Source organism: Peromyscus maniculatus, chromosome 4 (assembly GCF_049852395.1).
Source record: "Peromyscus maniculatus bairdii isolate BWxNUB_F1_BW_parent chromosome 4, HU_Pman_BW_mat_3.1, whole genome shotgun sequence".
NCBI lineage: Eukaryota > Metazoa > Chordata > Mammalia > Rodentia > Cricetidae > Peromyscus > Peromyscus maniculatus.
Genome location: NC_134855.1, coordinates 73707941 through 73732342, shown reverse-complemented (window position 1 = coordinate 73732342; position 24402 = coordinate 73707941). Strand labels below are relative to the sequence as shown.

Here is a 24402-nt window from a genome sequence, read left to right as displayed (position 1 = left end):
GTAATGGAGTCAGGTCACAAAGGGCCTGTGCATTTGGATGGAGAACTAGTGTTCTAGTCTGCAGTAAAGGACTCCATTGACATCCTAGTAGCACATATTTTCTACTGTACATATTCTAAATGTAAAAGATCTTTTTAATTTTTCCTACAGTACCTTCATCCACATGTTTTATGTTTGGGGATTTTTTTCTGTATTTTTGGACACATCACAGCTTCTGTCCAATACTAAAAATGAATGTGAATTAAAAGTATTAAACTTTAGTATTTTTTTTTCTTTCTTTTTTTTTTTTTTTTTGGTTTTTCAAGACAGGGTTTCTCTGTGTAGCTTTGCGCCTTTTCTGGAACTCACTTGGCAGCCCAGGCTGCCCTCGAACTCACAAAGATCCGCCTGTCTCTGCCTCTGGAGTGCTGGGATTAAAGGCGTGCACCACCACCGCCCGGCCTAACTTTAGTATTTTCAAAGGTGTCAGTTGTGTGGGTGGGCAAATCTAAAGAGCTTAGCAAAATTTATACTTGAAATTCTAACTCCAATTCTAGAATAAACTAACATGACTCGTGACATCTAATACATTTCTTTAGATTTTTCCATGTGACTTATCTTCTTTTGACCTCTATTTCTCCACTCTGTTGATGCTTGCCATATGAAATATGAAATCTAACTATGGCCACATCCAAAACATTCCACATCTGTATGAAGGGGAGAGGAGTATAAAAATAGTGTGTACTGAGAGTTGATGAATATAGTGGTTGATATTTTATTGATTCATTTACTCATATTTGCATTTTATATATCACCATTAATATATGGGTGTCTTCAGTTAAATAGGAGATAAATTTTCACTTGCATATCAAAAAATTTTGGAGTGACACCTCTGGTCCAGTCATCTTTGTCTCCATAATGCAACTAGAAATTGAATAAAATTTAAATTTAAATTTTAACTGAGATAGGATATTCCTGAGTGGCTTCTGAGGTAATTCTCTCTAAAGAGAAAATTGAAAGAAAAATCTTCCAGACTGCTTATTAGTAAACATAGACTTTTAACCAATGGATATCCATTTTGTCACAAATATCTGAAACCAAAACCAATTACAAACATGATTTTTCTTTCAAGTAACATCATGTCAGTGGCCTGTGGTACATGAACTCTAGTTGTTAAAAACTTTGGACCATTAATGATGAATTCTATCTTTTAATAATTCTGGTAGGTTTCACAGAATAACAAAATGATTCTGGCTTCTCATTTCTCAGATCTTATGTCAAACCCTGACCTTCTGTTTCAAAGCTAAAGGAATTTAGTGTTGTTGGGGCTAATTTTTTCCATCCTAGAGAAAGGTATTTAAAAAAACACTTTCCCTTTCTTTAGTTTCTAGGGTCAATTAGCAAGGTAAAGGAGAACCAGAGTGTTCCACACTTCAGAATTGTGAAATACACTAGGTTTTAATAACATGAGCAAAGTCTTTATGTGGAAGACTATATACCCCACACAGATGCTCAATCTTTGCATTATTCCTTTGCATTATTCAAAACCATTACAAAAATGAAAACAGTGTGGGATTGACATTATTTTGACATTGGATTTCTGTTTATTTAGCTGAGCAATGAGGTCTCATGCCTGTTTTGAAATTATGTGCTTTCAACAAAGATGTGTTCACAGAAAGAACTCAGTATCAATGTGCTGAATATATAAAGACCACATTAATATTTACAATTATTAGCAGCTTATTGAAAATTTTTATTCTTTACTAAGAATTTTCTGTGAGCTTATGTATAAATAATGCTATATAGAACACATCATTTTATGTACCTAAGGCAAAACAATCTATTAGAGAATTTCATTATGAGTGAATACACACACACACTACAAACTTTAATGTTGATATATGTAGTATTCAATTTGCACTGAAAAAGAGTATAGTACATCACAATTATCACATACATGTGCACGCATAGACACACATGCACAGGCACAACAACACATACAATACAGACCTCTCTGATTGACATCTATTCTTCAGGATCTATTTCTGCATGCATTTTCACTCACATACACATTTGTTCTTTCAGTAAATTTGTAAATTGGAATTTGTGCTCCAATTTAACAAATGTTCAACTCAGAACATCTTTGAGTATGCTTATGAACCTGAGTTTCACAAAAAGAAAGTAGCTTCCTCAAATATCAGTCAGCATTGGAGCTAGCTGTGACTACTGCACACTTCCCCTTTTTATCCAGAATTTCCTCTGCCAATCACTCCAGTTTCACTGACAAGCTAAATGCAAGAGAAGAAACTACTTCCCTAGGAAAATCAGTTTTCCCTCGGTACTAAAGTGGGGTTGACTATTCCAAACTAAACATTTGCATTACTGAGGTAGAGAAATTATTTTCCTTCACCACTTGAAAACATGTATATGTGAAAATAGTAATTAGCTTCATCTACTCGTTTCTGATTCACAGTATTTAATACCTCCCTTTATACTTAGAAATCTTGAAGCTAGCTATTTATTTGTTAGTCCATAAGATGGGATTTCTCTTGCCCCAAATATTTGCTCCACTGATGCTGTATTTTTCAAATCAGAGTATTTTGAAAATGTTTTAAATTAAAGAATACTAACAAATCTATACTTTGTACTAATCAGTGGACAAACATAAGCAATAATAATGACAATAGATAGGAATAGGCATATTTAATGTAAATGACATACTTTTAAATAATCATTTGTTTGATTCAAACAACTTGGAATTTGATTTTTAAGTCTCTTTGTAAAACACATAATGCTAAAGAGAGAGGGACAAGGTTTTCAAATCTAACCAGAGCAGTACAGCAATTTCAAGACCAGCCCATGCTACATGAGACCCTGTCACAAGTAAATAAATACTGAAGGAAAAAAAAACTAGACAATAGTGTTAGATAAATAATTCAACAAAATTTTATTTTTTCTTAAAAAGAAGACCATTCCACTAATATAAAGTACTTAGACATAATACTGTAAAATCTCATATTCCAAACAAGGACCCATATGTTATTAATTGATGCTCACTAATAACAAGATACTTGTGATTTCATAATATAGTCTCAGTCATTTTTAGACTTCCTGGAATATTAGGGGGAATCATTATTTATGACAGAAACAAGTATCAAAGAAGCAAACGTTTATAGAAATCACATCAACCACAAGAAGCACAGAACATTTCTAATTGCCATTCATCCATTAGTCCCTTATCAAAGTAAAGACACCCTTGAAACACTCCATGATTCTCCATTCTCCAGTTAATTAACTTCACTTTAGTCAATTCTAGTCACACTAACTATATTTGCATTCATATTTACAGGATGTGTTCATCAGAAATAGCCAGATATTTAGAATTACAAGGCAATGGAGGCATTAAATAGGAATATTTCTATTGTTATAACTATTTATGATGCCACACGTGCTTTCATAATCTTATAATAATGGGATAGTACCTTATTAGCATGTTTTCTCACATACTGGCTTAGAGGTTTCCAGAGACATAGTTGTGGGTTAATATGATGTATTTCCTGTATTTTTATAACTAGGAGAACATGCAAGTTTTCCCTCCATACTAATAATATAAACCTCATTTAGACATATCTAAATCCATGAATGGCTGTTGTCATCTTTACTTCAAGCAGGCAACTATATTTATTCCATTTGTTAATTTATATTGACCCAGAGAAGCCTGTACATTGTTAGTTTTCATGGCTCTTCCTGCTTGGCAGAATAATGTGCTCCTCAGTTCAAGATGTACACATCAATTCCCAGAATGTGTGAATACTTAAGAGTGTATAAGCATCCTTAGACACTCCTAAGATATGATTATAACTGAAGATCTTAGGATGAACAGATAATGCTGGTCTATCCTAAAGGCCCAGATTTTGTCAATTCAATCAACAATGGAAGAGAAAAGATTAGAAATAGAAGAATCTATGAATTGAAGCATGGGAGGGTAGACCTTTTTTACCAGCTTTGATGACATGGACAAAGGTTACAGGGATGAAGGTGGAATGTCCTGTATCTGACAAATATTGCAAACAAAACAAAACAAAAAACAAAAACTGATCTCAGTTTCATACTGCAAGGAACTGAATTTTACAAACCCTCAAGGATTTCTGAGGAAAATAGTTACAGTGACATGGACTCTCGGAGCTTCTAAAAACAAATGCAGACTTCCTGATTCTTCAATCAGTAAGAGTTCTGTCATATGTACATATACTCTAGTACAAGACTAGTCTTCCCATTAAACTTATGAAATTTTATACCAGCAAAGAAAAATGAATATGTTCTATATCCTTACCAATTTAAGTCTGTTTTGAGGGCACCAGGAGTTTTCATATCTATTATTTCTTAATCATCACTCCTCCATTCAAGATTGTTCAATAGTCAAATAGACATTTGACCCAGCAAAAGTGTGTTACAGATTTTTAAATTCCAGAACTTGATTTTTAAAGTTGTTTATCTTTTGAGATTATAATATAATTACATCTTTTAACTTTCCCTTTCCTCCCTCATTTCAAACACTCTGGAGATACTCTATTCAATAGGATAGAATTCATCATTTGTTCTAAAGAAAAAGGACTCAAAATCTCATTGAGCACAATCAATTTAAAATGCTTTTTTTTTTTCTGGAGCTGAGGACCAAACCCAAGGCCTTGTACAAGTGCTCTACCACTGAGCTAAATACCCAACCCCAATTTAAAATGTCTTAATATTCTTAGTTATTAGACACTTCACAACTATTTTTGCAAGCTAGGTAAAAAGATAGTTATTCATGATTCATACATCATTATTGCTTTTTAGTGATGAATCATGAATATCTTTTTACCTAGCTTCCCTCTGTTCTTCCTCTTTCTCCTTCACTGCCTCCACTCCCCACATTCTATATCCTTCCAGAGCATATTTTATACTCTTCAACTAGAGGTAGAGCAGTATTTTCCCAAAGATGCATGCAAATGTCTAATGAGAATGGTTTGCCCAACACATTTTGCCTTTCTTTCCCCCTGTTTCTGGAGAGAAATATTGCTGTTTTAACAGCAGCTATTACCATGGTAGAACTGTGTAGTCAATGTTTGCTCTCCATGGAGAGATGTCAGCAACTGAAGATGAAGAACACTGTTTCAAACATCATCTTTTAATTTTTTAGATTTAATTCACGTCTTCTTTTGTGTGTGTAGTGTGTGTGTGTGTGTGTGTGTGTGTGTTGTGTATGTGTGTGTGTTGTGTGTGTATGTGTATGTGTGTTGGTATATTGTTGCTGTGGTTGGTTGTTATTGTCTGTATGGGGAGGATGGTGCCCACAAATGTCAGAGAAGGTCTCAGATCTCCTAGACCTAGAGGTACAGGTGAATGTGAGATGTGAATTGAAGTCTAGTCCTCTACAAAAGCAGAAAATGCTCTTAACTGCTAGAGTCAGCTTTCCAGCCCCTGGCAATCTTTCATTTTAAATCACTAAATTTTGAAAGTTTTTTTAACCTAGCCATTCTATTTGGAGTGATATCTGAAAGAAAAATCCTATCATAGGGAAACCTACCCTAAGTGACCTTGGACAAGAAGTATAGTAACCTGTCTCATGTCATGGTGTGACTGCCTCTGATGAGTTGACAGACATTCCATAGTCCTAAAGAACTTTCAACTTTCCTTCTCTGACTCCTTTTCTATTTAGCAATGCACTGTATAAAAAGAAATGACTAGCCAGCCAGTTTATAATTAATTGAAAAGGATAAAGACTGTGGGGCCCACAGAGACTACATAGTGTGGCCTTATTCCATCTTGACTCAAGGTTAGAGAGTCAGACCTTGTTTTGCCCTTCGAGGATGAATAACAGGATGTTTTGCCAAAGGCCTGGTTACCAGATGTCTTGAGAATTAAGGAGTACTTGTTTGTATTTTAAACCATGATGTCATTGCGATAGGGAGGTCTTTTGCACCCTTTGCTTTGGGCATAAAAAGGCCCTGATAAATAAACTCAGGGCTACTGTGGTATTGACTCAGAACCCTCCAGACACTATTCTGTGTCTCTGCCTGTTTTCTTTTGCATCTGTGTCTCTGTTTTTCATATCTATTATTTCTTAATCATCACTCCTCCATTCAAGATTATTCAATAGTCACATAGACATTTGACCCAGCAAAAGACATTCCATGATTTCAGAGGATTGCAGTGCAAAGTAAAATACAATATGATCTTGAGAGGCAAAATCCCCAGCAATACACACTCATAAGGAATGATCAGAACTAAGATCCTGGCAACCAGTGTCTGCTACTGTATATCAATTAATCATTTCATCTAGAAAACAAGAGGCAAAGGCTATGTTTCTATTACTGAAGTTGAGAGGCTCTAGAATCCTACCTGTCAATTTATAAAGAATAAAAACTGAAAGGAAATTAAAGAAACACTTCAGAAACAAAAAAAAAATATACCTTAAAAACTACCTATAGAAGGCTAATAAGACACAGTCTATTGGAGCCAAATTGAGAAGGAGACAGTTAAGCTTTTGAGGAAAAGACTCAGAGTGCCTTGTATTTAAAGAAGGGTATTAGAGCATAAAGTGGGTTCTAGAATCTGGTCTCCCTTACCCAGACACTGAGTTTTACAAGATACACTTTGAGTGTATACACTTTGAGTGTATTGTAGGAAGGTGCTTTAAAATAAAGAAGGACTATACAAGGAAGTATTAAAGGACTCAATAGCAATATTACTACATTCATACCAGAAAATTGACCTACAAATGCACAACAAAGAGAGAAAAAATGCTCAATGCTATGCACAAGTTCATCATTCTATATATTATTAAAATAAATCTGGCTGAAAGAAGGATAACAATATTTTCACAAAGGCTGTGATGTCTACTCTTGGATGTTGACTTGACTAGATGTGGAATGAACTACAACCCAGAAATGGCAGGCACATCTGTGCATGACCCTTTGCTTGGGCTACTCTAAAAAACCCTGACTAATGCAAAGGCTTTAACAAGAAAATGTAGATTAAAAATCCAGGGATAGAAAAATCCCTCCGGCAGAGTAGCACCATGCTTAATCATTGAACATATCTAATATCCAGAAAGTATTCATTTTCTATTATTTGTTGGTGTTTGATCTCAGGGCAAAGACTTTGAGCGGTAGGAAACAACAATTAGAAGCCCATCCTTGCCCTTGATGAGGAGTAAACAAGTTAGGGATAAAAGGTAATGATCTGAGTTGTTAGTGACCAAGGAGAAGAACTTCCCATAACTCCTACTTACTTTCTCTCCTGTGCACCATCCCACATCTCCTCTTTCCCCACTCTACTCCCTTTCTCGTGTCAAGTTTCTGAGGATTCCATTGAGCTCACCTGTTCTGCCTCCTCCATCCTCAAGCCTACATGAAGTTTGAAGCAAATATGTTTTCTTTATGTGATTTCAGGAACCTTATCATGAGAAAGAAATATTACTCACGAATTTCTCCATCAGTTTCCTTATATTGACAAACATTAGGGATCCAGGGAGTAACTGTTAACTGAACCAATAACAGAGATCAGAAAATGGTAAGAACCCACTCTGCTAACTTGAATTTTTCCTGGTGTTTAGGAGATGCTCCATATAACTTGAAACCACTGAGACATGGGGATTATTATAGAACATGTGAGGATTTTTTCCATCTAGATGCAGTGTGAAATGGAGGATGTTATCACAGAATAAAAGTATTACAGGAGATACTCAGGGAATAGAGTGTGATACAGGCAAATTCATGTTGAACCTCAAGATTATCATTTTCTAGCCGGGCGGTGGTGGCGCACGCCTTTAATCCCAGCACTCGGGAGGCAGAGCCAGGCGGATCTCTGTGAGTTCGAGGCCAGCCTGGGCTACCAAGTGAGCTCCAGGAAAGGCGCAAAGCTACACAGAGAAACCCTGTCTCAAAAACCAAAAAAAAAAAAAAAAAAAGATTATCATTTTCTAACTGGATAACCATAAGGAAAATTATTATATCACTATTGCTGGCCCCTTTCTTACCTAAAAAGTAAAGATAATTGTGCATATGTACAATGGCTGCTATATACCAAGCATCAGACTATATTTGGGAAAATTACAATGATTAAAGAGATTTGAAAACAAAATTTGAAATTCTGTTTGAATCGAGGTCTATGAGTACACTCTTAGCCCACCAGCTAAAATATAAAATATACTGATGTTCAATGACACCTCCATAAATGTAGGATCATTTAATCATAACTTTACTATTAAATTATTGATAACTACCCCCATTAGAGGGTAGCCAAACCCTTGTAGTCAGCCATATATACATAGACACATATACATACAAACAACACTAAATGGACTCAACAGCTTGTATTTATATATCTATATTATACATATTGTATATATATATATAATTTAAGAAGTAGTCATGACTTTGGTAAGGAGAATGAGAAGAGTTGTAAGGGAAGGTAAAATAATGTGAATACAGCAGTCATTTTGAAATCCTCAAAAAACTCAATTAAATGTAGGGAGAAAAATTAGAGTATCTATACCACCTGCTAACAGGTAGTATAAGAAAGCATAGAAAGTCAAAATCTAATTTGTTTTTCCTTTAATCAATATAAATGCCAAGAAACAGCCAGACTTGACTTTGACTAAATTGAATGTTTGCTTTGGCATTCAGTCCAAATGCCAAGTTCATCACATGCCTCCAGGGTAGAGATTACTATCCAGCAGGCAGGAGTACACCGTGACAGCAAGAATGCCTCAGTCTCTTCCTCTCTGACCTCTGTATTGTACATTACTGAAGTCACTTCTTACTACAGTTCAACTAAGGACAAACCGTTCTTAAAATTTTAAATTAAGATAGTCAATAAATAAAAATTGAACATTCATTATGGATGAAAGGACAAATCAAAATAATAGATCAACATTTGTCATTTATCTGCTTTGTAACTATGTAGCAATATACAGAAGCACTCTTCTGCAAGTGGAATAAACGGATCAGAATTTGGGCACGATGTAAAAGGCTTTAATTATGTGGACCTGTTATGCTGATATTTTACTATGTTAAACTGATTGTACTACATAGTGACTCCCGTTTTCACAGTTTATCGCTGTGCTTATTTTAACTCTGGAGTATTAAATAGTAAGTCAGTACAGAAGTCTACAAAGAAAATCAGACAAATCTTATGATACATTCTAATTTTACAAAACAGTGCAATCAATTGTTGAATGAAAATTGTCCATCCTGACAAGATCTAAACACACGTTTGTATTTTGCAGGGGTGAATACATTTGCTCAAATTGTCAAGGACATTGAATATGTTTTCTTATGTCACAAAAATGAGTAGGTTATAATGTAAAATACATTAATCAATAATGTAGGCTAATTTTAGATAAAAGTGAAATCAATATCCTTACAGAAGATAAGAAAATATGCAGACTGCATGAGAGGGCACAGTAGGTAAAAGCACTTGCCAAAAAGCCGATGATCTCAGTTCATCCCTGGGGTTCCATGTGATGGGATGAGAACAGACTCCAGCAACTTGTCTTCTTACATACATATGTATAACAGGTCACACACATATATACATTTACATCCATATGATAAGTAAGTAAATCCAAAAAAAGAAAGAAATATATTCTGATTGTTAGTAAAAATGTATGGTACCAATTTAAAATAAACAGAAATAGTTTTAAATGCCAAGAAACCCAATCACAACATAATATGTGTTGTGATGCCACAGAATATAAAAACTGTCAATTCTGTGCCTGGTGAATTAGAGTGAATCAAAGCCAGTACTTTCTCTTAGGTTTATTCTTCAGATGGATGGTTTTTACCCCTAACATGTTATTAAAGCCTTTTCTGAAGTCACAAATGGATTCAAAGCGAAGAGCATATTGACTAAAATGTAATTTCTATCATTACAATAAATGGTGTTTTTGCCAGTAAGTGCTAAGTACTTAGTGACATGCAATTGACATATTATAGTTGACTTCAGTGTTCCATATAGAACTTGGGTTTAGTGGAATTACTGGGATGAGAATATGTTAGTGTGTGTGTGCTCAATTGTGTGCCCATGTTTCTGTTAATGACACACACACATATACAAACATAAATATACATATAAGTACTTTCAAACACAAACATGTATACATATACAATCTATATTACATTGTATGTATTGACAAATACAAATACACACATGTAGACACATACACACACAAACATTTATATACATACGTACATACAAATACAAACCTGCACACACCAGGTCACCAATGTCTAGTGATCTAATCTCAGTAATTAAAATATTAACAAATAGGAGATCATGCTGTTTTCTATATTATACAGAAGAAATGCCTGCTGGAAATTAAATAATTGGGTAACGTTATAAAATGTGTCTCAATAGGTTTGGAAATATTAGGACAAAATGTGCACTGAGAATTAATGATCCTTGCTGGATTCAAAATCTGAAGTAGGTATGTCTTACACTACCACTGTGAAGAAAGCAATTTATAGTTTTAACTCTGTACTGAATATCTACTCTATTGCATGATAACAGGTAACACACTAACTCTGGGGTTAGCAGTCTTCACAAAGAAATCTAACATGAATTATTAAATTGTAGAAAATATTGTTTGTGTACTAGTTTAAAAGATAAGAACTTTAATGATACACTATTTTAATGATGTTCTCTGCTAGTAGTATGAAAAAAAAATCCCTCCCAGTTGTCCAGTTCCACAATGTAGGCTTATAACTCTTCCCACAATTCCATAGGAACAGCTAAATTGAAAAGCCTAAAATGCTATCTGTGGGTGGTTGTGTAATCTCCTTCAGTGTTAAGTTTTATATCAAGAATTGCCTCTTCTAACATAAACAATAAAAAGTGTTCAAAGGCTAATTTTGTAATTTATTAACCAAGCACGTTTCTCATTTGAGTTCTCTACAGATGGAAGACATCTAATTCGATTGGTTTTAGACATTTCTTCTTTAAAAATGAAAAACATCAGCAAATTGGTAAAATAACGTTCTGACTCTTTGAAAATCACCACCACCACCACCACCACCACCACCACCACCGAGAGTCTTCTCTATGGTACAGGTGCATATACACCACATCAATTCCCTTCTCAGAACAGCAGGATTTGAAAGGCGTTAACTCGTGACTTTATTAATCTACTAAATTCAAACACCTTTGAAAAAAAATGAATGAAATGGCTGAAAATTGCACTGACTCTCCTGGAAGATTTAGAGTCACATGATGCTGTCCGTTTATAGAAACAAAAGACAGAAGTTCACCTGCTACAAACCTCCACAGAACCCAAATCTCCAGCTTGTTTAGCGGCCAATTTAAACATGCAGAGGAAAACAGTAAATGATCTAATGCACCACTAGTTTCTTGCTTTCCCAAGATTGTTATCAGTTTTAAGAGAAAAATTCTTGTTCTTTATTTTAAATCGTCACACCTAATTTGATAATCAGTACTAGTAATTACAATTTTACAGAATTCCAGTCAACATGGAATTAAAGAACTGTGAAGAGAGGCAGCATATCAAATTTCTGAGAATTAGTGGAACAATAAGATAATCTGATGAAGAAGTCTTTTCAGCAAAGCAATGTATGCTATTCTGTTGCTTTGTATTAAAGTGTAGCATGCACACAATTGTGATAATGAAAAGTTCCATGATAGGCTTATAGATGTGTGAAATAATGCTCTCTATCAGTACTATAGAACATAGTCCTTTTCTATAATTAAGGTGACTATATAGTAGCCTCAGGCAGGCCCTTCAGGGGGATCTATGAAAAGATGATGCTATCATAGGAGATGACAGCTTTGGGAAGTTTAAGCCCCAATGACCTTGCATGGAAAGAGGGCTAGCTGGATATACTGCTGATCCTGACCTTGAGAAAGACCTGACTGTTGTCTGTGTTTCTGTGTTAGTGTTTTTAAATTACTATTAAGATGTTTTTAAAGGAGAAAATAAAAAATAAAAAAAGATAATTGTACCCTTGAATTTTGGTAGCAGGGCTGGGTTATCCCATGTGAGTTTGTGTAAGTGTGATGCATGATGCTTGCAGAACAACAACGTTTCCTAATTGCATTTATAGGATCACATCTTTGCTGCTAACAAATTGGGACTGTACTTTGAGAATTAATTCTTCTTTACAAATGCCCATATGGGAAAGAGTGCACTATGTGACTGAACAACATTCAAGCCACATGACCCAAATATTAAGTATAAAGATAGTTGGCATTCTAAAAGTTTGTTACAGAAAAATACAAATTAATTCCAACATAATTTTCTTAAACAAATTGTTTCTGTGTCTAAAAAGTTACAGCTAATGAAAAACTGAACAATTCATTTAAAAAAAAATAATTTGGCCCTCAAGCCACCAAAGAATCATTATGGATTTGCTTGATCATTTCTAGGCAAAAGCCTGGCAGAGGTATGTAGTGGAGAAACTTGAATCCATGGGTTTTAGTACATGCAGCTACAGGTAATCCTCAGGCACAATTACAGTTACTGTTGAATTTTGGAATATCAAACCCAGATCAGTGCAGGCAAGCATCTATCTATCTATCTAGATGTAGATGATATAGATATAAATATATAGATGATAAAGATATAGATATAAATACATGTTTGAGAACACAGCATATCAAAAACCAAGAACTAATATTCCCTTAACCTTACATGGGGCAACGAATAATATAAAAGCCAGAGGGCCATGACAGCTGTTGCAAGCTAGTGCCTTTAAGATATGAGAGGGAAGCTGTGTTCATAAAACCTCAGCAATAGGTTGGTAAAACAAGATCTGCATAGCAATACCATCAGATGGTATACCAATGTGGATGGAGAAAATTTCACAAGGCTCCACCCTTAGATGAGGAACTATAGATAATCAACGTGTGATGAGAACGTAAGAATGGATTTTCTCCAGGGTAAAGACTCCATATATGTTTTCCAGTGCGGAGTAGTCAACTATAAACACATGTATGTAAGAGCCATAGTAAAATGACTCAGTGGGACAGGGGAGAAGCATTAGAAATTGGATATTTCTACTTTATGGAGCTGTCTTATTTTATGTAGTATTATTTGCAATTATTTGAAATATAAATGGACAGCAATGACTTGCTCAATGGCCACTTAGTTTTCAAGTGTCCACAAATAAATTTTTAGACTTCTGTGCCCAGATGTTTGCTTATATATCTGTTTTCAGCAAAATCCTTAGATTCGTCATGGACCCTGTATTTGTTTCTTTTCTGATGATACTGGCTTACAGGGGGGTAGAGTTCATTTACTTTCTTTCCATGTCATATGGTTGAAGTTGCATGAATACACAGTCATGTGTATTCAGAACTCAAGTTGAAAAATATTGTAAAAATACAATATGACATCATACAATCATTACACATTAAACTAACAAAGATTAAAAGTGTATGTTTCTATATATGTGTATATATCATTTGAATTCACAGATATTTTAATTATTTGAATAAATATATCACAAGTAATTATACAATGACATACAGAATAATATGATTCCTTCAATAAAGTACTTTAAAAGATTTTTGCCCCAATTTGGTAATTTCAAGATTTCATAGAGTAAGATATCCTACTAAATTTCCAAATTTTCTTTTCAGGAACAGAATATTTTATGAAAGATAATACTGATGTGGCCAGAAATCTGCCAGAGGCTCTTCTAATATGGAAAGATAGCAATTAAAGTCATTACTATTGAAGAGTAAGCTCTTAGCCAAGAATTAGTGAGGCTAGCAAAATAGTCAAATTAATTGCCCTGACCTCAAAGGGCTGAGCTGGAGAAGTGATTAGGATTAATTATGATAAAGGACATAGGAGAAAATTTGAACCCTTGCTCTAAGCTGAGTAATAGAGGGAAAATATCTTATGGATGGTTACATTGTTGAGCAGAACTTAAATAGTGCTTCAAACAAACCTTAAGCACTAATGTGGAGAGGAGAAATGAGATGAAAGCCAAAAACAATCAAAAGAAGACTTGAGATCCTACTATTTATGTATTTATTTGAATTTCCTGGGGGAATATGGTCTCACACTATAGCCTACGCTACCTCAGAACACAGGATGTAACCCAGGCTAGCCCTGAATTTGCTGCAATCCTTCTGTCTCTGCTTTCTCAGTACTGGGATTACAGATGTGTGCCAACACCAAGGCTAGTCTCTACCAGTTTAGATACTGTTCTAAAAGTGCTGGAAATACATACAAAACAAAATGAAGTCATTCCTTCTCATGACTTCATCATATATTGAGAAAGAAAATTGTCAGCTCTTTAGACAAATGTAAACTCAAAAAAGACACTAATTTATATATGTAAACAATGTAGCGGTTCCTCAGAAAATTGAGAATTGATTTACCTTAAGTTATACTTGTCTTGGCCACATACCCAAAAGACATTCCATCCTACCACAAGGAAACTTGTTCAACTATGTTCATAGTGGCTTTATTTGTAATAACCAGAATCTGGAAACAATCTAGATGTCTCTCAACTGAAGAATGGATAAAGAAAATGTGGTATATTTACACAATGTAGTATTATTCAGCAGTTAATAAAAATGGCATCATGAAATTTGCAGGCAAATGGATAGACCTAGAAAACCTCATTCTGAGTGAGATAACCCAGACCCAGAAAGACAATCATAGTATGTACTCACTTATAAGTGGATATGAGCTGTCAAGTAAATAATAATCTTGCTATAATGCATGGGCCTGAAGAGCCTAAGTTACAAGGAGAGCTGCAAAGTAAGGGACACGTGGATCTCCCTGAGAAGGGGAAATAGAATAGATATTGTGAGTGGACTAGGGGCGTGTGGGGATGAGAATAGGAAGCATCAGGTGGAGGGGGAAAGATGGAGGGAAAAAACTATGGGAAAGAAACCTGGAATTGGAGGGCATTTGGGATGCGATTGGGAAACACAGTGCAGTAGAAACTCTCTGGAACCTGTGAGGTTAACCCTAGTGAGAACTCCTAGTAAGGGAAGAAACAGAGCCTGAACCATTTATCTTCTGTAACCAGGCAAGGCAGCCAGTGGTGGGGCTGGGACATCAACCTAGCCACAAAACCTTCAACCTACAATCTGTCTCACCTTCAAGATGTGCTGGACACTGGTGGTGCAGAACATTGTGGGCGTGGCCAACCAACAGCTGATCTAATTTCAGGTCCATGCCCTGAGAGAGAACCCATGCATGCCTGACACTTCCTAGATCACCAGTAACTGGAGGCTGGAGAGTCTAGAGACCTAGGTTCTACCTAGGGTAGAATCAAACACAACCAGAAAAAAAAAAAAAAAAAAAAGTCAATGAAACGATGAGCCCAGGTTGGAGTTTTCCATCGAGTCCCTGGGGTGGGGAGGACCTGGGGAGTAGTGGGAGAAGTGATTTGTGTCCCAAGGACACTGGGAGAATTTGGCTCAAGGAATCAAATAAACAGGGCTCATGGGTGCTCAGGAACATGAAGCAACAATAATGGAACCTTCATAAGTCTGTGCTAGGTCTTCTTCATATGTGTTTTGGTTATTGGCTTGGTGTTTTGGGGTTGTCTCCCGACAGCAGGAGTAGGGGTATCTCTGACTCTTTTGCATGGTCTTTTGACCCTTTTCCTCTAACTGGGTTGCCTCCTGAACCTTGATGTGAGGTTTTGTGCCTGGTCTTATTGAATCTTATTATGCCAAATTCAGTTGATGTCCCTGGGAGGCCTGCTTTTTTTCTGGGGGAGGGGTAGTAGATCTGGGGTAGGAAGGGGCTAGGAGGAGTGAAGGGAGGTGAAGCCATGGGCAAGATGTATTCCATGAGAGACGAATAAATAAAAAAAATTAAGAAAAAAACTCAAGAGGATGGTTAAGTGCAAGAAGGTTATTTTCTTTGTTGAGACTTGTTGATTTTCATCCTAGGAGAGACAACTCAATCCCTAGCTATGGGAGAGACTCTGCTTCAAAGATTTCTGCACAGGGGTTTGCAGTCTCACCCAACACACTAGCAACAAGCTCTGTATTCAGAAAATAACCATGCAATTTCTCAAACATCTTTTTCCTCCAAGGCTCTATGAAAATCAGAGGAAACAAGTGCCTCTTTACTTCTTAAGCATGTTGTTAAAGTTAGACTCACATGAATTTAGAGTATCAGCAGAAGCTCCAACTTGCTGGCCTCCACTTGTTCTGGGTGACCATGCAGTCTTGCACACAAGTGAATCATTTCTAGAAAGAGGAGAAAATTAACACGTGACATTATTCTTAACGAAGTTCAAAAATGTCAGCAAAATTACTTGAAATTAAAACCTACCTAATGGAGTAAGATGGAATGATCAATTTCTCTCTCTCTCCCTCTCTCTTGCCTCCTCTCATATGATGTATATCATGCTTGGGGCTTTTTCCAGACATTCACAATACTTGGTTCTGGGAAAATATTTTTCTTTATCAAGTTTTTTTTAATGGATTATTGAGAAATATTTTCCCAAGGAGAAAATGGCATATGCAGTGTTTACTCCTTTCTTCCTTTGGCCACTCTATTTTTGTCGAATGAACTCATTCCTCATTCTTAAATAAGGCTCACTTGTCACTCATCAAGCCATTTGTTCTGTTCTTTGACCTGAAATCCCATTTTTCTTTTCTTCATATTCCCTTTTACTACATATCAAACTCTGTCTCCCTCCCACTATCCCTCTATTCCTCCTTCCTTCCCTGAAGCTACCCATAAAAATTAATATCCAGGTCATCTACATTTCCATAAATGTCTTTCTTATCTAGATATACAGTGCACTGGAAAAGAGAAGAGTGATGGCTGGAAATTAGATAAATGCTATTAACATTGTTTGAATGCTAAGATATAGAGTAGGATTGGAACAGTCTCATTATTTATATTGCAAACAATCATGGTAATAATGCATCTGTTAAAATTATAACAAGTAAATAAAATAAATTATCCATTTAACTAGTAGTGGTAGAGTCTGCATATCATGGATTGGAGAGTCATTTCCTATTAAAAAGTTTTCACTTCTATATAGAAAACTGCTGGGGGACACAGAAATATGAAGTGAAAATTCAACTGACTAGAGCAAAAGCTAATACCCGGAAGAAGCCAAGGGTCTTTCCAGAGGATAAAGCCAAATCTTAAGGAGTCTTGATGATATTGGCATTTGAATATTAGCTATTTCCTGCTATGAGTGTCTCGTGTGCTATTGTAGCTTTTCCATTCATAGAAGAGTGTATTTGATCATTCGTTGCGCACTATTTCCCCTATACAATTGAGGTATTGGGATACTTCCCCGAACTGTGACACAGGCAAGACTTTGTTTTTCCAGGCTTTTGTTTCCTTTTACTAGCATTAGACTCAGATACCTGCCTTCTGTAATTATCTCCTTTAGCAAGAATTCAGGGTCAGAGCTTTTGTGTCTGGACAAAAGTATTTTATCTGAGATACTTCTCAATTCCAAGGATGGACTGTAGACAGATATACATTCCAGATCATCTGCTGCTCTTCTGAAATCAAGTAAATATCCATACAGTGACAACTGCCAAGGTCAGGCAGATGTTAGGTACAAGGTTTTGTTTCTTGTGCAAATTAAGCTTAATCTTCCTTTCTCTCATAGCCTTAATGATATCTCTAGACTTCCCCCTTTAACAACTAACTCAGAACAAAAGGGCTTTTTCATATACTGGGTGCATCAAGTTATGACACAGGCTTCCAGCTACCGAGCAGACTTACCCAGCCTGAGCAGAAAGCCATGGAACCAGAGAATTGCAGATTGCATATGGATTTAAATTGGAGGACAGAGGAAAAAGATAGAAAGAACTTAAATAGAACAATGAGAGGACAGGAGAGGAAGGGACAGAGAGGCTCCTCTCTGTCCCTTCCTCTCTCCTCCAATTGCATAGAGAGATTTTGACTTAGGACAAAAAAGTGAATGGATTACAGAGTTTCATGTACGGAGATTCTTTCAATTTCACTCAGATTAATCCGCCACTGGTAGTGTCTCTTCTGAAACTTTAGGAGAAGACTATTGAGGGGCTGGATCCCAATAGTCTTTGTTAGAAACACATTCTCTCCAGTTTTCATCTCCCATCTGGTCCTATTTTCAGCCACCTCCAAAATTTCTCTTTATGTGCTTGTTAAAGTGAACTGCACAGTGGCTGACATCCTGAACACGGACTTCTTGCTGAAATCATTCCCTTAGTGACCTAATACTGAATTTGAGTTCTGAGTATCATCTATATACTTAGTGTGGCCAACGTTATATTTCAACTCTCACTTCTCATCAGGAGCCATACTGAGAGTAGATGGTCTTTTTGACACATTAACCGGGCTGCTACAAGAGACTTAGAATGTACACAAGTGAGCTGCCGCCACCTGCCCACTACTCCTACAATCTCTCTAGGGGAGGACACTTTATCCTCCCACTTTCTAGTTCAAATACATGTGGAGCCACCGCTGCACTGTGATGGGAAAACAGTACTCTGACCAAAACAGTTAGCAGAGGAAAGGATTTTTTTTTATTTATTTTTTTTTGTTTGTTTGTTTGTTTGTTTGTTTTAGTTTTGTTTTGTTTTTGTTTTTGTTTTATTGGCTTTTCGAGACAGGGTTTCTCTGTGTAGTTTGGGTGCCTGTCCTGGATCTCACTCTGTAGACCAGGCTGGCCTCGAACTCACAGAGATTGCCTGGCTCTGCCTCCCAAGTGTGCCACCAGCTAAAAGAAGGGTTTTATTTCATCCCACACTTTCAGGTTCATCACAGAGGGAAGTCAGGACAGCAACTCCAGGTAGGAAGCTGGCAGAAGAAACTTTTAAAAAGGCTATAACAAATGCCGAATGATGTTTACTCTCTCTCTCTCTCTCTCTCTCTCTCTCTCTCTCTCTCTCTCTCTCTCTCTCTCTCTCTCTCTCTCTCTCATTCAAAATCAGCTATCTCTCCTATACACTTTAGACCCACCTGCCTAAGGATTGCCTGCCCTCAAGGGGTTTATCCCTCCTACATCAATTAGCATTCAAGAAAATGCTCATAGACATACAAACAGACAATTATATCTATATAACTCTTCAATTGAAGTTCCTTCCTCTCAGGTGACAAATTTTTATACTTCCAATGAAGAGTTATCAGTACCACCAAACCAAGTGTGTTATATGTACTCATCTGTCCTATTTTCTAAATATATCAAAAATACAGCTATGATTTTCCTTTTGTATTAATAAATAGAGCTCCAAACACCACTTTAAAGATTCTCTGGTTTTATTGGACTGGAATCTTGTTTTTCTATTTCCTTTCTCTTTTTCTGTAGAAATCCCTAAAGGGATAACAAAACCCCACATAATCCTCCTCAGGTTATTACACAGACTCTTGACCTTGGCTAGCTTCTTGCAGAATACGATTTCCGAGCAGCTGCTGGGAGATCCTAGGCCTGTGTCTGTCTAGGGCTTGTCTCTGCTGTTCCTTTTCTCTAAAATGTTCTTACCCTAAGCTGGGAGAATCGCTTCCTTCCTACACCAAATCTTCCTGATAGTCATCCTTTTTGTTCTATTTAAAATGGAACCTCCAGGCTTTGCCTATCCCTATAAACACTACAAGTTTTATTCAAAGCAATCATTATCATTTAGACACTTTTTTTCAAATAAACTTTTAAATTGCTCTTTTCTTTCCCTTTTGCAAGAAAGTTTAAGTTTTTGTTTTCTTGTTTTCATTCTCATGTCTCCAGCAACTTAAATATCCCTCCCATGTGACTGGGAATTAAATAAAATTGATGAAAAGAAGTCATTAGATTTCTAAGCAATTGATGGATGATAGTGCACCAAGAATTTAGTATGCTTACATCTTTTTTTAATGTCAGACGTGAAAGGAGGAAACCTGGTCCTTCCCCTTTATTACCATTTGTTTCTGTTTTCACAGTATAGTGTCCTCAGCCCTATCTGCCAGAGACAGAGAAAGATTATCCTACTGAAGAAAAAAGAAGGATATTGGGTGCTTTACATCTTCAAATCACTGAATAAATTACTTATTACTTTTCTGGCTGAAAACTAGGGTCTATCATTTTGCAAGGACTTACATATTGTACATTCCAATCTATATTAACCATTGATAATATTCTATGATACAAAATTATTCTCCCATCATATGCAAATGTAGTCAAGTTGATATATTTTTATTAAAGAAAATTATTAACCATAAAAAAGAAAACTAGATTCCAGGCTAGGGCAGGGCAGGGTTCTGCCATATTTAGATACAGAACATCCTTTTGAGTTATAGATCCTTAGCTAGAAAATTATAATGATAATAATGTCATAATTTCTGTCATTTTCCTATGGGAACTGATCCAATAAAGTGGGGGCACTCTATAAAAAAGGACTTGACTACCAAAAATCCTCTGAATAAAACAGGACAAAATTAATCTACAGCTCCTTTAAGGCAAACCTCAATCTTGACAAAAGTATGCCTTGCCCTGGACACATAAGGCTTAGCATTTAGTGATTTTAATCATCTCATCTACCTTGTAATATTCATGCAGGACCTGATACTAAAGCTGGGCTTTTTGAGCTTCAAACTATTGCTAAATAGCTATAAGTATCATTGACATAAAGTAGAAAACTTATATTGCTCTATATAAATAGATAGAATATAGTCTATTAATAAAATTAACAAGAATATATACTATATAGTTATTTTAGTAGTTACACATTAGATTGTACTTTAAGTTCTGTCCATGTATCAATATTTAACTCTTAAATATTCCATTAGAATTAGGACCCTAGTCATCATCTCCATTTAAAAATGCAAGACTAGGAATTATAGAATAATTGATATGTACATAGGAAGTGAGAAGTATTTAAGTTGGAAGTCCCACACCAGCCTCACTCTCCAGCATTCTAAACCCCATCCCCTCTGAGAAAGTCCTCCAAGCAGCAGCTCCTCCCCCAGAGCTACTCACGAGGTATTTAAACTGATTACTAGAGAATGGCCACGTGGTTTCCCCCCCAGTCTCCTCCTATGGTCTTATCTCTGGGGGCCAGGAAAATTACCCAGGAGTTTTTTGCCCAATAAACTTGGTCTCTTATTCTTAATTCAGCTAAACTTGGCCTCTTATTCTTAATTTGGCTTGATTCGGCTTACTGAGTTGGTAGAGAGACTTAATATCAGGGTACAGAATCTTTTCAAGGAGTATAAGTATACAATAAACCAGTCTGCCTTCACCTTAGGCTTTAAAGGCATATTATAGTTTAAAAAAGAACTAATATCATGCCTGTTTAATATTAAATGTGTTTCTGAAAGATTGGGCTATGCCCTGCCCCTCCCCCCCCAGAAACTTAACTACACATGGTTCTGTATTGCCTGTTCCAGGAAACAACAACCATGTCTTTGTTTAAAAAGTTGTTATGACCATCTTGAAACTGTGTCTTTTTCAGGAGGTTGTTATAACCAACTTGTTAGGCTTATGTTCTGTTTCTGTCACTGAGCCAATTTCCCTGCCCCATTTGGAAATACGCTACTCCTTCCTGATCTATAAAAAAATTCTTATCTTCTCCATGATTTGAGTCAGTGGTCTTTCTTCTCCCATGAGTGGAATTAACATGTGCTACCCTAGACAGTTTTGTATTACAAAAACAAATTTTAATATATCCACAGATATATATCATCTGGAATGAACAAGCATCCCAAAAAGCTGAACATGTCAGTTCTCATATAAAATTGCCAGAAATATTTAGAAGACTAATAATGACTTGCAAACAAAGTATCTAAAACCCTGGCAAACCCTTGCAAAATTAGCTTCTTTACTGTAAGTCAGGGTTTGAAACCACTGGGTCACTCCCCTCTCCAGTAACTCATTTTGTCTGTGATCACTTTGGTGAACTGAGACTTTGGAATGTTGGAGAGTGACTACAGTAACTCACTATAATAAAGTATCAATGAAAAGGACCAATCTAATATGAGGATTCTCTGCCTGGCATCACTTTAAAAGGATCGCTTGAGAATGTTCTGTTTGTTGCCATTATCCATTGGCAGAAACACATAAAGTAGGACTGTGTCTTCCTCCAGCTCTAACAGTTTGTTTTCTCCTGATATACAACCAGTCTGGCAGGAAGAACACCTAATCTCCCTCTGACCTTTCTCCATTTGGGTGTGAGCCCCGCAAGATTCTAAACTGTCACACTGAAGAGCACTGCAGGAAGAGTGAGAGAATCCTGCAGATATTTTACCCTGCTGCATAGAAAACTTGGGGAGAGATCAGAGCATTGTAGCCACAGAGATTTGGTACATACCATCATCCTTACTCTCATGATCGCATCAGATAGCATGAGCTAGACACAGGTTGTACCCTGGGGTTAATTAATGGAAAGCACATTGTATGAATCATCATGTCTCTTGTGTTGTCAAGAGTAGTTGGAAATGTCACTAGTTAGTTTGGGTAATCAAGATATTTTCTTTTTTAGGTAAATAAACATGAAATTGCTAAAAATGTAAAGGAGATGAGACAGATTTGTGCAAACTAAGAAAAAAGGGAGTTATGTATTTTTTCTCAGATGACAAGACTAAAATCACAACTCAGAAATGCCTACATGGAATCCACCAGTATCCTGACAAAGTAGTCCTTATTCTTATAACTACCCTAATTTCCACAATTTTGTTCTTAGATAGGAGAATTATTTAAATGTATGCATTCCAACTTCTTGGATTATTAATTGCTCTAGTGCAATGATTCTGTCTTGCAAATGTATACTTTTATTTAACAACCAGGAACTAGCAAAAAGTATATAACACTACTGAAATGGAAAGGTTAAGTGGTCATGCAGGTCTAAGGCAAATCAACAAATTACGAAGGATGAAAATGATGTTTGCAAGCCAGGCAGTGGTGGCACATGCCTTTTATCCCAGCACTCGGGAGGCAGAGCCAGGTGGATCTCTTTAAGTTCAAGTCCAGCCTGGGCTACCAAGTGAGTTCCAGGAAAGGTGCAAAGCTACACAGAGAAACCCTGTCTTAAGAAACCAAAAAAAAAAAGAAAGAAAGAAAGAAAAAGAAAAGAAAAAAAAGAAAATGATGTTTGCATACATGTGTAGAGTTATAGAAAAATATTAAAAGCAAAGTTCAAAAATGGTATATCTGATGATTGTGTATATGCTTTGTATGCCTGTATATAAGGATTAGCAAAAAGAATAAGAAAAGAGGTGTCATGATGTATAAAATTCTTGAATAAAACTGAATGATAGTGTTACATTGAACATTAATGCTGTTTACAAAAAGTGTTTATGATGTGAATCATGAATGAGATTCGATTTTAAAAAGAGCTGTTATAATGACACTTCTGAAATTCAAAGACATTCTTTAGTATTGGTGCTTAGGTAAATAGGACAAGAATTATCTCCTCAATGCTTGTTATAAATAACTTCCAAGAACCATTGTCAAACCATTACTTCTTTTTCACACAACTAAAATCCTGGGACATATGTCTATTTGCAATTCACTCAAGTATTTAGTTGTTTTTTTTTCCCCTTTAGAAATGAACTTACTGTAATGGATGAATAACTTCAAAATTGAATAGACGCTATTATTTATTCACTCACCCATCCATTTTTACACATTAATGAATCACTATAATTAGTACCCTAAATTAGTAGCTGGGAGAAATTAACAAAAATTAATAAATAAAGCAGGGTATACTTTGCTACCCCTGATACTTTAAAGTTAAATAAATCTAACTGCACAGACGGAAAAGAGTTCAAATTTTGAAACCAATTTGTTTCTCTCACTGAGCATACAACAAAGTTAAAAAAAAATACTATAGATCCCTTTTCCTGTGTGACTTTTCTGAGTAAATAATCCCAACAAAAATATTTTACCAAATGTGACTTAGAAATACTTTTTCAATTCACTTCTTTTCATCCATGTACCTTGTTATTGTGCTGCCTATTTTAGCAGAGGGAAATTATCATGAAGGTGAAGGCTTGCTTACTTTGGCATTGGATACCCATCCTCAAGAATCATATCTGTGCCATGTCCATGAGCATCCAATCGGTCGGTTTCATTTATAGCACCAAAGCCAGAATATCATGACACAAAAATTAGAGACTTGGTAGTATCTCTCAAGAGCATTAGTTTGGGAAGTTGTTCATAGTCACTTAAAAAGTCCCTACTATATGCCAAATGTATAATTCACATAACATTCAATAATTTCCATGTAACACAAAACCAGTGTTTACTGCACCTCATTCTATTTCAGTTTTCCCAGCTATAAAAGTGGTACATATGGCATCTTGTGTCTGCATGGTTTGAGTAAGTGTCCACTGCTCCAAGCCACACACCATATACCACAGGCTGTCTGAGGATCTACATGGTGTGTCTCCCTCACCAAGGGAGTACCTTGGCCCAACCTGCCAAGGCCCCCTGAGAGCCATATCATAACATGGCTGAGTAACTT

General features: G+C 36.1%; 1 protein-coding gene across 3 annotated transcripts in view; it reads right to left on the bottom strand.

The window, feature by feature from the left end:
* Lrrc4c (leucine rich repeat containing 4C) overlaps positions 1–24402 on the bottom strand; it is a 1301043-nt gene that overhangs the window by 762430 nt on the left and 514211 nt on the right. For all 3 annotated transcript variants that reach the window (XM_042275785.2, XM_042275787.2, XM_076570133.1), the window contains exon 3: positions 16115–16203. The gene's annotated coding sequence lies outside the window, so the exon portion shown is untranslated. The remainder of the gene's footprint in view (positions 1–16114; positions 16204–24402) is intronic.